At 37.9% G+C, this 16,438-nt stretch overlaps 1 long non-coding RNA gene across 10 annotated transcripts in view; it reads left to right on the forward strand.

Annotated features, from left to right (window-relative positions):
• Positions 1 to 16,438, forward strand: part of LOC309630049 — a 384,028-nt gene that overhangs the window by 263,778 nt on the left and 103,812 nt on the right. For 5 of the 10 annotated variants that reach the window (XR_014245375.1, XR_014245376.1, XR_014245379.1 and 2 more), the window contains one exon: positions 1 to 5,117. This exon is cut by the window's left edge. The exons of 4 other annotated variants lie outside the window; for them this stretch is intronic. This is a non-coding gene — a long non-coding RNA (uncharacterized lncRNA). The remainder of the gene's footprint in view (positions 5,118 to 16,438) is intronic. One more of the 10 variants, XR_014245377.1, reaches the window with a different exon arrangement.

Genomic DNA, 16,438 nt, shown 5'->3' on the forward strand with positions numbered 1-16,438 from the left:
CTGTAATTTTCTTTTTTTGTAGTATCTTTTTCTGGTTTTGGTATCAGGGTGATGGTGGCCTCATAGAATGAGTTTGGGAGTGTGCCTTCCTCTGCAATTTCTTGGAAGAGTTTGAGAAGGATGGGTGTTAGCTCTTCTCTAAATGTTTGACAGAATTCACCTGTGAAGCCATCTGGTGCCAGACTTTTGTTTGTTGGAAGATTTTTAATCACACTTTCAATTTCATTCCTTGTGATTGGTCTGTTCATATTTTCTGTTTCTTCCTGGTTAAGTCTTGGAAGGTTATACCTTTCTAGGAATTTGTCTATTTCTTCCAGGTTGTCCACTTTATTGGCATGGAGTTGCTTATAGTAGTCTCTTAGGATGCTTTGTATTTCTGCAGTGTCTGTTGTAACTTCTCCTTTTTCATTTCGAATTTTATTAATTTGAGTCCTCTCCCTCTTTTTCTTGATGAGTCTGGCTAATGGCTTATCAATTTTGTTTATCTTCTCAAAGAACCAGCTTTTAGTTTTCTTGATCTTTGCTACTGTTTTCTTTGTTTCTATTTCATTTATTTCTGCTCTGATATTTATGATTTCTTTCCTTTTGCTAACTTTGGGTTTTGTTTGTTCTTCTTTCTCTAGTTCCTTTAGGTGTAATGTTAGATTGTTTATTTGAGATTTTTCTTGTTTCTTGAGGTAGGCTTGTATAGCTATAAACTTCCCTCTTAGAACTGCTTTTGCTGCATCTCATAGGTTTTGGATTGTCGTGTTGTCATTGTCATTTGTCTCTAGGTATTTTTTTGATTTCCTCTTGGATTTCTTCACTGATCTCTTGGTTATTTAGTAATGTACTGTTTACCCTCCATGTGTTTGTGTTTTTTATGTTTTTTTCCCTGTAATTCAGTTCTAATCTCATAGTGTTGTGCTCAGAAAAGATGCTTGATATAATTTCAATTTTCTTAAATTTACTGAGGCTTGATTTGGGACCCAAGAAGTGATCTATCCTGGAGGATGTTCCGTGTGCACTTGAGAAGAAAGGGTAATCTGCTGTTTTTGGATAGAATGTCCTATAAATATCAATTAAATCTCTCTGGTCTATTGTGTCATTTAAAGCTTCTGTTTCCTTATTTATTTTCATTTTGGATGATCTGTCCATTGGTGTCAGTGAGGTGTTAAAGTCCCCCACTATTATTGTGTTACTGTCGATTTCCTCTGTTATAGCTGTTAGCAGCTGCCTTATGTATTGAGGTGCTCCTATGTTGGGTGCATATATATTTATAATTGTTATATCTTCTTCTTGGATTGATCCCTTGATCATTATGTAGTGTCCTTCCTTGTCTCTTGTAACATTCTTTATTTTAAAGTCTATTTTATCTGATATGAGTATTGCTACTCCAGCTTTCTTTTGATTTCCATTTGCATGGAATATCTTTTTCCATCCCCTCACTTTCAGTCTGAATGCATCCCTAGGTCTGAAGTGGGTCTCTTGTAGACAGCATATAGATGGGTCTTGTTTTTGTATCCATTTAGCAAGCCTGTGTCTTTTGGTTGGAGCATTTAATCCATTCACGTTTAAGGTAATTATCGATATGTATGTTCCTATGACCATTTTCTTAATTGTTTTGGGTTTGTTTTTGTAGGTCCTTTTCTTTTCTTGTGTTTCCCACTTAGAGAAGTTCCTTTAGCATTTGTTGTAGAGCTGGTTTGGTGGTGCTGAATTCTCTTAGCTTTTGCCTGTCTGTAAAGCTTTTGATTTCTCCATCGAATCTGAATGAGATCCTTACCGGGTAGAGTAATCTTGGTTGTAGGTTCTTCCCTTTCATCACTTTAAGTATATCATGCCACTCCCTTCTGGCTTGTAGAGTTTCTGCTGAGAAATCAGCTGTTAACCTTATGGGAGTTCCTTTGTATGTTATTTGTCATTTTTCCCTTGCTGCTTTCAGTAATTTTTCTTTGTCTAATTTTTTGCCAATTTGATTAGTATGTGTCTTGGCGTGTTTCTCCTTGGGTTTATCCTGTATGGGACTCTGCGCTTCCTGGACTTGGGTGGCTATCTCCTTTCCCATGTTGGGGAAGTTTTCGACTATAATCTCTTCAAATATTTTCTCTGGTCCTTTCTCTCTCTCTTCTCCTTCTGGGACCCCTATAATGCGAATGTTGTTGTGTTTAATGTTGTCCCAGAGGTCTCGTAGGCTGTCTTCATTTATTTTCATTCTTTTTTCTTTATTCTGTTCCGCAGTAGTGAATTCCACCATTCTGTCTTCCAGGTCAATTATCCGTTCTTCTGCCTCAGTTATTCTGCTGTTGATTCCTTCTAGTGTAGTTTTCATTTCAGTTATTGTATTGTTCGTCTCTGTTTGTTTGTTCTTTAATTCTTCTAGGTCTTTGTTAAACATTTCTTGCATCTTCTTGATCTTTGCCTCCATTCTTTTTCCGAGGTCCTGGATCATCTTCACTATCATTATTCTGAATTCTTTATCTGGAAGGTTGTCTATCTCCACTTCATTTAGTTGTTTTTCTGGGGTTTTATCTTGTTCCTTCATCTGGTATGTAGCTCTCTGCCTTTTCATCTTGTCTATCTTTCTGTGAATGTGGTTTTTGTTCCACAGGCTGCAGGATTGTACTTCTTCTTGCTTCTGCTGTCTGCCCTCTGGTGGATGAGGCTATCTAAGAGGCTTATGCAAGTTTCCTGTTGGGAGGGACTGGTGATGGGCAGAGCTGACTGTTGCTCTGGTCAGCAAAGCTCAGTAAAACTTTAATCCACTTGACTGCTGATGGGTGGGGCTGGGTTCCCTCCCTGTTGGTTGTTTGGCCTGAGGCAACCCAACACTGGAGCATACCTGGGCTCTTTGGTGGGGCTAATGGCAGACTCTGGGAGGGCTCTCGCCAAGGAGTACTTCCCAGAACTTCTGCTGCCAGTGTCCTTGTCCCCACAGTGAGCCACAACCACCCTCCACCTCTGCAGGAGACCCCCCAACACTAGTAGGTAGGTCTGGTTCAGTCTCCCCTGGGGTCACTGCTCCTTCCCCTGGGTCCCGATGTGCACACTACTTTGTGTGTGCCCTCTAAGAGTGGGGTCTCTGTTTCCCCCAGTTCTGTCAAAGTCCTGCAATCAAATCCCCATAGCCTTCAAAGTCTGATTCTCTAGTAATTCCTCCTCCTGTTGCTGGACCCCGAGTTTGGGAAGCCTGACATGGGGCTCAGAACCTTCACTCCAGTGGGTGGACTTTTGTGGTCTAAGTGTTCTCCAGTCTGTGAGTCACCCATGCAGCAGTTATGGGATTTGATTTTACTGCGATTGCGCCTCTCCTACCATCTCATTGTGGCTTCTCCTTTGTCTTTGGATGTGGGGATCTTTTTTCGTGAGTTCCAGTGTCTTCCTGTTGATCATTGTCCAGCAGCTAGTTGTGATTCTGGTGTTCTCACAAGAGGGAGTGCTGTAAATAAAGTTTTATTGGAACACAGAAACACCATTTCTTTATGTCTTTTCTGCAGCTGCTTTCCTACCACACCAGCTGAGTTGAGTAGTTGGGGCAGAGACTGTTTGGCCCACAAAGCCTAAAATATTTACTCTCTGGCCCTTTATTTAAAAAACAAAAAAAGCCAATCACTGCTCTAAAGGGTACAAAAAGGTACTAAAGAATTTTGAGTCATAGAAAATATAGAAGAATGTCTTAATTCAGGTTCTTAGTAGAAATAAATTTATTTATGCTGTGTCACTCCATACCTAAAATGTCTCAGCATTAGGAGGAATCTTAGAAAACACTAACTCCAACTCCCTACTAACAGGAATGCAGCTAGAAAATTTTGCTTTGTTCTTTGTGAGGAGGTTAAGCTGGTAAGTAAAGTGAAAAGAGTAAACAGCTAACTAAGGGAATGATTTGCCTATTTATGAGAACTGAGGAAGCAGCCAACATATAGACAAGTATAACTGTGACATAAAGAGAACCAACACTGCTCTGCTGGCATTTGCTATATTAATAATAAAGCATTCTTTAGTCCTAATTTATTTCAGTAGGGCTAGTACTTGGCAATATGTTCTCAAATTTGAGCTATTCTGGACAAGTAAAAGCAATAAAACTTAGTTTCTTTTATGTTATAATCCACAAATGTATGTTAATTAATGTTCTCCTTCCTCCAGACACTCTGCATCAGTAAGTTTACTGTTTTTTGTTTTAACAAAAAAATGAACTTCTCTTCTCCATCTTTTATATCTGGACGTCACTCTATAATTGCACAGTATGAAGTCACTCTATGATTCCACTATAATTCCACTCTGTAATTCCTTCAATTCCAAGGAAATGAAGGTCTCACTGGTAGAAGGGTAAAAATCTCAATTGCCAAAGATGACAAGTTGAGATGTATGTAAAAATCCTGAAGCCATGAAATATGTCTAACTTCGGGAAAATATTGAAATTTGGAGAAATTTGTATTGCAAGATTCCTTTTGTAGCTTTTTTCACTGTCCCTTACTGACCTAAATTGTTTGTGTACATAAGATAGATATAGATATAGTTATAGATATAGATATATACCCACACACATATACACACAAACACACACACACCTTGGTTAGCTCCTAAAATATTTTTAGCATAATACTTTAAGAGGAAAAGTTATTTTTGACAAGAATTACAAATTCACTAGTTGAGTTTATTTTTGTAGATTTTCAATTTTTATTACAAATAGAATTATAAAATGAATTAAGCTAATGAACATCTCTTAGTAGTCTGGTAAGTCATTCACAGAAAAAGAGTTAGGAAAAAAAAAGAATGAATTCATTGATTAAAACCCTTGCAGTATAGAAAAGTCCGTCTCTTTCTGGAGTCAGTAACTATCTTTAGCTACTTCTTCTGTCCATGCTTTATTATATCACCTTACTGAGTTCTGAAAAGTCAACATTTGTCAATTATCCAATATATTTTTCTTAATTTCAGGTATTACCACAAACTTGATTAGTTCTTCAAAGGGTTAACTGAGATGGAAAACTGTAAGGTAGATATGCAGCAGAAGAAACAGAGATTGCTTTGTGTGGAGACTTATGCTAAATCTTACTCTGCTCTTTTGGACCAGTACCTCTAAGATGTGCTGCGTTTGTATCACAAGTTCTAAAAGTGACATTTCTTTGGAAATCCAGGTAAATGTAGTCTTAGTGCTATCATTATTTATATAAAAGCTGTTTTCAAATAAACAAGCTGCCATGATGTCAAACAGGGAATCTACTGTGATAAGTCAGAAGATGGAAAAATGGTGCCAATTGTCACCGAGTAAATGAAAAAATTTTCTAGGAGTTAGACCTTGGGCTGCCTTGTATGTTAATGAACTCTTTAATCCAGCAAATGTTCAAGCTTGATGATTTTTGCCAGAGATGTAGAGATGCCAGTACTGAGCAACAAACTTGACCAGATGACTTAATGTCTTTCAACTAACTCTAGTATTCCATAGTTTTACGTTATTGAGCTTCAATTCTTGGGACAAATAAATATTCAGCCATATGCATTCAAGTACAGAATAATAGGAAGTAAACACCTTATAAAACACAAATAATTTGGTTGTCAACAGAGACACAGATTCTCCAAATGTGTTGGTTTTATCTGGGTTATTCAATATAAATGTGTTAGAACAACACACTATCTGATTCAGATGTTATGAAAACTTTGGTTATAATATTGACCTATAGGTAATTGAAATGTATAATCTGTACAATATTGATTGTAGGTAAACCTAGATAGCATAGTCACCATCAAATATTCATTTAATAAGTAATTGTTGCATGTTTCTTATATACCAGCATTTTGCTAGGCTCTGGGAATCCAACGGTAAATGATAAAGATGTAGTGTTATCGATCATATAGTCTAGTAGAATATTCCATATGATAAAGAAATTAACAATCAAGTGAATAAGAATAAGTGTAAACTGGGATAAATGTCAAGAAGGAGAGCAACATTGTGCTAATATTAAAAATAATTGAGTGTTCAGGTGCCACTTCAGAGTATTTTGGAAAGGCCTCTCTGAGGAAGTGAGATCTACAAGATGCAATCATAGGAACGGGTGGTGGGGGGAGGCAAGCACTACAGGCTGAAGGAACAGAATGTGCTAAAGACCCGAGGTGGGAGGTGTTGAAGTATTGAAAAAAGGCCAGCAGAGTTGCAGAGTTGGAGTCTGGTGAGCAATGTAAGCAAGGACAAGACGGACAAAAGATGAGATTGGAGTCATAGGCCTGAGCCAGCTGATACAGAGCCTTGGAAAAAGTTTAAAATACAAGGCCATAGAAAAATTTAAAGCAGAGGAGCTATATGATCTGAGTTACATTTTAAGAAGGTATCTCTTGCAACTGCTGAAATGAAATGTGAGGGAACAGAAACAGCAGGACAGAGATGGTTAGGAAGCTGTTGCTGCGATCCAAGTGAGCACTGGTCAAGTCTTGGACTCAGGTAAAAAAGAAGAGATAAAAAGAAGTAGAAAGATATGATATTTAGTCTAGAGACAGACTCAGTACGACGTGTATGGAGGGTGATGGAAAGAAAAGAAGGTCTATTGTTTTTGAATACCTTAATAGGCTCCTAAAGGGTTAATTTTTTTGTTTTTGTTATTTATTTATTTATTTTTATGTGGCCATGTTCTTAGTTATGCAGAATTTTTTTTTTCCTGTTTCTACTTTATACTTTTTTCTTTGTTTTGTTTTTGGCTTTTGGTATAGCTTAATATTTTATTAGACAGAGAAGTTCTGTGTTTTATTAATTTACTTTCTTGTCTTGTTGAAGGTAGTATGACAATATCTATAATTATATTGCTTTTGAAGTTTTATTATATTTGGATTTTCTGAAACTAATTGCATGATGTCATCAGAAAGGGGTTGCACATTCTGCCTGAATAGTGTGAAGGTTTTGTTCATAGTAGTCTGCTTCCACCTGACTTGTCTACTCAGGAAATTATTCCAATATTTTATATCTCTTCTTTATCTTTCATAGTATTTCACATGTTTTACAACTGAAATGTATTCTTTCTTATTCCACATGTGAGGATGTCCAGTGGCTATCCATTCATACTCTTGTTAATATAGGGTTGGCCAAAAAGTGACTTAGGTTTTAAGTAAAAATAAAAGACACATTTTTCATTTTCACCAAGAACTTTACTGAACAACGTATTCACCCTTTTTTTCTTAACATCTTTATTGGAGCATAATTGCTTTACAGTGGTGTGTTAGTTTCTGCTTTATAACAAAGTGAATCAGCTATACATATACATATATCCCCATATCTCCTCCCTCTTGCGTCTCCCGCCCACCCTCCTTATCCCACCCCTCTAGGTGGTCACAAAGCACAGAGCTGATCTCCTTGTGCTATGTGGCTGCTTCCCACTAGCTATCTATTTTATATTTGGTAGTGTATATATGTCCGTGCCACTCTATCACTTTGTCCCAGCTTACCCTTCCCCCTCCCCATGTCCTCAGGTCCATTCTCTATGTCTGTGTCTTTATTCCTGTCCTGCCCCTACGTTCTTCAGAATCTTTTTTTTTTTTTTTAATATTCCATATATATGTGCTAGCGTATGGTATCTGTTTTTCTCTTTCTGACTTACTTCACTCTGTATGACAGACTCTAGGTCCATCCACCTCCCTACAAATAACTCAGTTTTGTTTCTTTATATGGCTGAGTAATATTCCATTGTATATATGCGCCACATCTTCTTTATCCATTCATCTGTCGATGGACACTTAGGTTGCTTCCATGTCCTGGCTATTGTAGACAGAGCTGCAGTGAATATTGTGGTACATGACTCTTTTTGAATTATGGTTTTCTCAGGCTATATGCTCAGTAGTGGGATTGCTGGGTCGTATGGTAGTTCTATTTTTAGTTTTTTAAGGAACATCCATACTGTTCTCCATAGTGGTTGTATCAATTTACATTCCCACCAACAGTGCAAGAGGGTTCCCTTTTCTCCACACCCTCTCCAGCATTTATTGTTTGTAGATTTTTTGATGATGGCCATTCTGACTGGTATGAGGTGGTACCTCACTGTAGTTTTGATTTGCATTTCTCTAATTATTAGTGATGTTGAGCATCACTAATTAGTGATGTTGAGCATCACTAAGGGTAGGCTGAGCATCCTTTCATGTGTTTGATGGCAATCTGTATGTCTTCCTTGGAGAAATGTCTATTTAGGTCTTCTGCACATTTTTGGATTGGGCTGTTTGTTTTTTTGATATTGAGCTGCATGAGCTGCTTGTAAATTTTGAAGATTAATCCTTTGTCAGTTGCTTCATTTGCAAATATTTTCTCCCATTCTGAGGGTTGTCTTTTCATCTTGTTTATGCTTTCCTTTGCTGTGCAAAAGCTTTTAAGTTTCATTAGGTCCCATTTGTTTATTTTTGTTTTTATTTCCCTTTCTCTAGGAGGTGGGTCAAAAAGGATCTTGCTGTGATTTATGTCATGGAGTGTTCTGCCTGTGTTTTCCTCTAAGAGTTTGATAGTCTCTGGCCTTACATTTAGGTCTTTAATCCATTTTGAGTTTATTTTTGTGTGTGGTGTTAGGGAGTGTTCTAATTTCATACTTCTAAATGTAGCTCTCCAGTTTTCCCTGCACCACTTGGCGAAGAGGCAGTCTTTTCTCCATTGTATATTCTTGCCTCTTTTATCAAAGATAAGGTGACCATACGTGCATGGGTTTATCTATGGGCTTTCTATCTTGTTCCATGGATCTATATTTCTGTCTTTGTGCCAGGACCATACTGTCTTGATTAGTGTAGCTTTGTAGTTTAGTCTGAAGTCTGTGAGCCTGATTCCTCCAGCTCCATTTTTCTTTGTCAAGATTGCTTTGGCTGTTCGGTGTTTTTTGTGTTTCCATACAAATTGGGAAATTTTTTGTTCTAGTTCTGTGAAAAATGCCACTGGTAGTTTGATAGGGATTGCATTGAATCTGTAGATTGCTTTGGGTAGTAGAGTCATTTTCACAATGTTGATTCTTCCAATCCAAGAACATGGTATACCTCTCCATCTATTTGTATCATCTTTAATTACTTTCATCAGTGTCTTATAGTTTTCTGCATACAGGTCTTTTGTCTCCTTAGGTAGGTTTATTCCTAGGTATTTTATTCTTTTTTTTTGCAACGGTAAATCAGAGTGTTTCCTTAATTTCTCTTTCAGATTTTTCATCATTAGTGTATAGGAATGCAAGATTTCTGTGCATTAATTTTGTATCCTGCAACTTTGCCATATTCATTGAGTAGCTCTAGTAGTGTTCTGGTAGAGTCTTTAGGATTCTCTATGTATAGTATCATGTCATCTGCAAACAGTGACAGCTTTAGTTCTTCTTTTCCGATTTGTATTCCTTTTATTTCTTTTTCTTCTCTGATTGCTGTGGCTAAAACTTCCAAATCTATGTTGAATAATAGTGGTGAGAGTGGGCAACCTTCTCTTGCTCCTGATCTTAGTGGAAATGTTTTCAATTTTTCACCATTGAGAACAATGTTGGCTGTGGGTTTGTCATATATGGCCTTTATCATGTAAGGTAAGTTCCCTCTTTGCCTACTTTCTGGAGGGTTTTTTCATAAATGGGTGTTGAATTTTGTCAAAAGCTTTTTCTGCATCTATTGAGATGATCATATGGTTTTTATCCTTCAATTTATTAATATGGTTTATCACATTGATTGATTTGCGTATATTGAAGAATCCTTGCATTCCTGGGAGAAACCCCACTTGATCATGGTGCATGATCCTTTTAATGTGCTGTTGGATTCTGTTGGATAGTATTTTGTTGAGGATTTTTGTTCATCAGTGATACTGGCCTGTAGTTTTCTTTCTTTGTGACATCTTTGTCTGGTTTTGGTAACAGGGTTATGGTGGCCTCATAGAATGATTTTGGGAGTGTTCCTCTCTCTTCTATATTTTGGAAGAGTTTGAGAACGATAGGTGTTAGCTCTTCTCTAAATGTTTGACAGAATTCACCTGTGAAGCCATCTGGTGCCAGACTTTTGTTTGTTGGAAGATTTTTAATCACACTTTCAATTTCAGTGCTTGGGATTGGTCTGTTCATATTTTCTATTTCTTCCTGGTTCAGTCTCAGAAGGGTGTGCTTTTCTAAGAATTTGTCCATTTCTTCCAGGTTGTCCATTTTATTGGCATAGAGTTGCTTGTAGTAATCTCTCATGATCCTTTGTATTTCTGCAGTGTCAGTCGTTACTTCTCATTTTTCATTTATAATTCTGTTGATTTGAGTCTTCTCCCTTTTTTTCTTGATGAGTCTGGCTAATGGCTTATCAATTTTGCTTATCTTCTCAAAGAACCGCCTTTTAGTTTTATTGATGTTTGCTATTGTTTCCTTCAATTCTTTTTCATTTATTTCTGATCTGTTCTTTATGATTTCTTTCCTTCTGCTAACTTTGGGGTTTTTTTGTTCTTCTTTCTCTAATTGCTTTAGGTGTAAGGTTAGGTTGGTTATTTGAGATGTTTCTTGTTTCTTGAGGTAGGATTGTATTGCCATAAACTTCCCTCTTGGAACTGCTTTTGCTGCATCCCATAGGTTTTGAGTTGTCGTGTTTTCATTGTCATTTATTTCTAGGTATTTTTTAATTTCCCCTTTGATTTCTTCAGTGATCTCTTGGTTATTAAGTAGTGTATTGTTCAGCCTCCATGTGTTTGTATTTTTTACAGACTTTTTCCTGTAATTGACATCTAGTCTCATAGCGTTGTTGTTGAAAAAGATACTTGATATGATTTCCATTTTCTTAAGTTTACCAAGGCTTGATTTGTGACCCAGGATATGATCTGTCCTGGAGAATCTTCCCTGAGCACTTGAGAAGAAAGTGTATTCTGTTGTTTTTGGATGGAATGTCCTATAAATATCAATTAAGTCCATCTTGTTTAATGTATCATTTGAAGCTTGTGTTTCCATATTTATTTTCATTTTGGATGATCTGTCCATTGGTGAATATGGGGTTTTGAACTCCCCTACTATCATTATGTTACTGTTAATTTCTCCTTTTATGACTGTTAGCATTTGCCTTATGTTTTGAGGTACTCCTATATTTGGTGCATAAATATTTACAATCGTTATATCTTTTTCTTGGATTGATCCCTTGATCATTATGTAGTGTCCTTCTTTGTCTCTTGTAATAGTCTTTATGTTAAAGTCTATTTTGTCTGATATGAGAATTGCTACTCCAACTTTCTTTTGGTTTCCATTTGCATGGAATATCTTTTTCCATTCCCTCACTTTCAGTCTGTATGTGTCCCTAGGTCTGAAGTGGGTCTCTTGTAAACAGCATATATACAGGTCTTGTTTTTGTATGCATTCAGCCAGTCTATGTCTTTTGGTTGGAGCATTTAATCCATTTACACTTAAGGTAATTATTGATATATATGTTCCTAATACCATTTTCTTAATTGTTTTGGGTTTGTTATTGTAGGTCTTTTCCTGCTCTTTTGTTTCCTGCCTAGAGAAGTTCCTTTAGCATTTGTTGTAAAGCTGATTTTGTGGTGCTGAATTGTCTTAGCTTTTGCTTGTCTGTAAAGGTTTTAATTTCTCCATCAAATCTGAATGAGATCCCTGCTGGGTAGAGTAATCTTGGTTGTATTCTGGCTTGCAGAGTTTCTGCTGAAAGTTCAGCTGTTAACCTTATGGGGATTCCCTTGTATGTTATTTGTTCTTTTTCCCTCCTTGCTGCTTTTAATATTTATTCTTTGTATTTAAGTTTTGATAGTTTGATTAATATGTGTTGCGGCGTGTTTCTCCTTGGCTTTACCCTGTATGGGACTCTCTGCACTTCCTGGTGTTGATTGACTATTTCCTTTCACATATTATGGAAGTTTTCAACTATAATCTCTACAAATATTTTCTCAGACCCTTTCTTTTTCTCTTCTTCTCCTGGGACCCCTATAATTCGAATGTTGGTGCATTTAATGTTCCCCGAGTGGTCTGTGAGGCCGTCCTGAATTCTTTTCATTCTTTTTTCTTCATTCTGCTCTGTGGTAGTTATTTCCACTGTTTTATCTTCCAGGTCAGTTATCCGTTCTTCTGCCTCAGTTATTCTGCTATTGATCCCTTCTAGAGTATTTTTAGTTTCATTTATTTTGTTGTTCATCATTGTTTGTTTGCTCTTTAGTTCTTCTAGGTCCTTGTTAAACATTTCTTGTATTTTCTCCATTCTATTTCCAAGATTTTGGATCATCTTTACTTTCATTACTCTGAATTCTTTTTCAGGTAGACTGCCTATTTCCTCTTCATTTGTTTGGTCTGGTGGGTTTTGCCTTGCTCCTTCATCTGCTGTGTGTTTTTCTGTCTTCTTATTTTGCTTAACTTACTGTATTTGGGGTCTCCTTTTTGCAAACTGCAGGTTCATAATTCCCGTTGTTTGTGGTGTCTGCCCCCAGTGGCTAAGGTTGGTTCAGTGTGTTGTGTAGGCTTCCTGGTGGAGGGGACCTGTGCCTGTGTTCTGGTTGATGAGGCTGGATCTTTTCTTTCTGGTGGGCAGGACCTCATCCAGTGGTGTGTTTGGGGGTGTCTGTGACCTTATTATGATTTTAGGCAGCCTCTCTGCTAATGGGTGGGCTTGTGTTCCTGTCTTGCTAGTTGTTTGGCATAGGTTGTCCAGCACTGTAACTTGCTGGTCGTTTAGTGGAGCTGGGTCCTAGCATTGAGATGGAGATCTCTGGGAGAGCTCTTGCTGATTGATATTACGTGGGGTCAGGAGTTCTCTGGTGGATCAATGTTGTGAACTCGGCTCTCTCACCTCAGAGGCACAGGCCTGATACTCGGCCAGGACACCAAGATCCTGTCAGCCACATGGCTCAGAAGAAAAGGGAGAAAGAAAGAAAGAAAGAAAGAAAGAAAGAAAGAAAGAAAGAAAGAAAGAAAGAAAGAAAGAAAGAAGAAAGAAAGAAATAGAGAAAGAGAGAAAGAGAGAGACAGAGAGGGAGGGAGGGAAGGAGGGAGGAAGAGAGAGAGAGAAAGAAAGAAAGAAAGAAAGAAAGAAAGAAAGAAAGAAAGAAAGAAAGAAAAAAGAAAGAAGGAAAGAAAGAAAGGGAGAAAGAAAGAAAGAAAGAGAGAGGGAGGGAGGGAGGGAGGAAGGGGGAGAGAGAGAGAGAGAGAGAAAGAAAGAAAGAAAGAAATAGAGAAAGAGAGAAAGAGAGAGACAGAGAGGGAGGAAGGGAAGGAGGGAGGAAGAAAGAAAGAAAGAAAGAAAGAAAGAAAGAAAGAAAGAAAGAAAGAAAGAAAGAAAAGAAAGAAAAAAAGAAAGAAAGGAAAGAAAGAAAGGGAGAAAGAAAGAAAGAAAGGGAAAGGAAGAAAGAAAGAAAGAAGGGAAGAAAGAAAGAGAAAAGAAAAGAAAGTTATTAAAATAAAAAATAATTATTAAAAATAAAAAAATAAAAAGTAGTAAAAAAAAGAAAGAAGAGAGCAACCAAACCAAAAAACAAATCCACCAATGATAATAAGTGCTAAAAACTATACTTAAAAAAAAAAAAAAAAAAAGGACAGATAGAACCCTAGGACAAACGGTAAAAGAAAAGCTATACAGACAAAATCACACAAAGAAGCATACACATACACACTCACAAAAAGAGAAAAGAAAAAAAATCTATGTATAAAAAAACAAAGGAAGAGAGCAACCAAATCAATAAACAAATCTACAAATGATAATAAACTCTAAATGCTAAACTAAGGTAAACATAAAACCAGAAACAAATTAGACGCAGAAAGCAAACCCGAAGTCTACAGTTGCTCCCAAAGTCCACCACCTCAATTTTGGGATGTTTCTAGGGCAGCTGTTCCCTGTCCAGACAGGAGGGGGTTAAAGGAGCAGCTGATTCGGGGGCTCTGGCTCACTCAGGCCAAGGGAGGGAGGGGTAGGGAATGAGGAGCGAGCCTGCGGCGTCAGAGGCTGGCATGATGTTGCACCAATGTTGTGCCTGAGGTGGGCTGTGTGCTCTCCCAGGGAAGCTATCCCTGGATCACAGGACCCTGGCAGTGGCAGGCTGCCCAGACTCCCAGGAGGGGAGGTCTTGATAGTGACCTGTGCTTGCACACAGGCTTCTTGGTGGCTGCGGCAGCAGCCTTAGCATCTCATGCCCGTCTCTGTTGTTCGCGCCTATAGCCATGGCTCACGCCCATCTCTGGAGCTCCTTTAGGCGGTGCTCTGAATCCCCTCTCCTCGCGCACCCTGAAACAATGGTCTCTTGCCTCTTAGGCAGTTCCAGACTTTTTCCCAGACTCCCTCCCAGCTAGCTGTGGTGCACTAGCCCCCTTCAGGCTGTGTTCACGCAGCCAACCCCAGTCCTCTCCCTGGGATCTGACCTCCGAAGCCTGAGCCTCAGCTCCCAGCCCCCACCTGTCAAAGCAGGTGAGCAGACAAGCGTCTCAGTCTGGTGAGTGCTGGTTGGCACCAATCCTCTGTGAGGGAATCTCTCCACTTTGCCCTCTGCACCCCTGTTGCTGTGCTCTCCTCCGTGGCTCCAAAGCTTCCCCCCCTCCACCCTCTGTCTCCATCAGTGAAGGGGCTTCCTAGTGCATGGAAACTTTTCCTCCTTCTCAGCTCCTTCCCAGAGGGGCATGTCCTGTCCCTGTTCTTTTGTCTCTGTTTTTTCTGTTTTCTTTTGCCCTACCCATGTACGTGGGTAGTTTCTTGACTTTTGGGAAGTCTGAGGTCTTCTGCCTGCGTTCAGTAAGTGTTCTGTAGGAGTTGTTCCTCATGTAGATGTATTTCTGATGTTTGTGGGGAGGAAGGTGATATCCACGTCTTACTCCTCTGTCATCTTGAAGGTCTCTTGAACAATGTATTCACTTTTTTGTTCCACTACCTTCTGCCATTTTTCAGGCAACGTCATAATTCCATCTTCACAAAATTTTTTATCTTTTTGAGCAAAGAACTGTTCCAGTTGCCTTTTACAGTCTTCCAGGGAATTGAAATATCTTCCATTAAGAGAATTTTGTAAAGACCGAAATAAATGGAAATTCGAAGGTGCAATGTCTGGTGAATATGGCAGATGAATCAGAACTTCCCAGCCAAGCTGTAACAGTTTTCACCTCATCATCAAAGAAACATGAGGTATTGCATTATCCTGATGGAAGATTATGCGTTTTCTGTTGACTAATTCCGGACACTTTTCATCTAATGCTGCTTTCATTTGGTCTAATTGGGAGCAGTACTTGTTGGAATTAATCGTTTGGTTTTCTAGAAGGAGCTCATAACAGAGGACTCCCTTCCAATCCCACAATATACATAACAAAATACCACCTTTGGCTGAAAACCGGCCTTTGGTGTGGTTGGTGTTGGTTCATTTCACTTGCCCCACAATCTCTTCCATTCCACGTTATTGTACAGTATCCACCTTCCATTGCCCATCACAATTTGTTTTAAAAACAGAATATTTTCATTATGTTTAAGTAGAGAATCACATGCGGAAATACAGTCAAGAAAGTTTTTTTCTCTTAACTTTTGTGGAACCCAACCATCAAAGCGATTAACATAACCAAGCTGGTGCAAATGATTTTCAACACTTGATTTGGATATTTTGAGTATGTTGGCTATCTCCCACGTGATATAACGTTGCTTGTTCTCAATTAATGTCTCGATTGGATCGTTATCAACTTTAACTGGTCTACCTGACCGTGGAGCATCGTCCAGCGAGAAACCTCCAGCATGAAATTTTGCACACCATTTTTGACACATTTGATCAGTTACAGCACCTTCTCCATACACTGCACAAATATCTTTTTGTATTTCAGTTGCTTTTTTACCTTTCTTGAAGTAATAAAGCATAATATGCCAAAAATGTTGCTTTTTTTGTCCATCTTCAATATTAAAATGGCTACACAAAAATTCACCAATTTTCATAAGTTCTTTTTAAGTGCACACTGATATGATGGCTGTCACAATACCATCTAACAAAATTGTTTTGAATGGAGTTAAAGACAACTAAGTGCTACTAGAGCCATCTTACAGAAAAAAATGAATGAAACTTTTGGCCAACCAATACTATAAAAAGCCTTTTAATTTTAAATGGTTGGAAATGGGAAAACAAAATGTGATGTAGCTATACAATGGAATACTATTCTACAATAAAATAAATGAAGTACCAGGGAATTCATAAAACTCAGCAACAATTCAACTCAATTCAAAAATGGGCAAAAGATTTAAAGACATTTCTCCAAAGAAGATATACAAATGGCCAGTAAGAACATGAAAAGATGCTTGACCTCACTAAATGCAGTTCAGAATATCTTCTTAAACTCTGAAACTTAAATTTAGAATACTTACCATACAAATCATGGTTTAGTGACAATGATGTACTACAGCTTGATCTTACTTTAATGCATTATATTCATTATGCTTATTGCATATTTTCTTGTCTCTTCAATTGGATTATAAGTACATTTTTTCTTTTTTCTACATCCTTCATATTATCAACAGCTTCTTTTTTTCCAAGTTATATTTATAAGTGTACCACTTTGTTTCTGTG

The sequence above is a fragment of the Balaenoptera borealis genome, assembly GCF_965194805.1.
Source record: "Balaenoptera borealis genome assembly, chromosome: 5".
Classification (NCBI taxonomy): domain Eukaryota; kingdom Metazoa; phylum Chordata; class Mammalia; order Artiodactyla; family Balaenopteridae; genus Balaenoptera; species Balaenoptera borealis.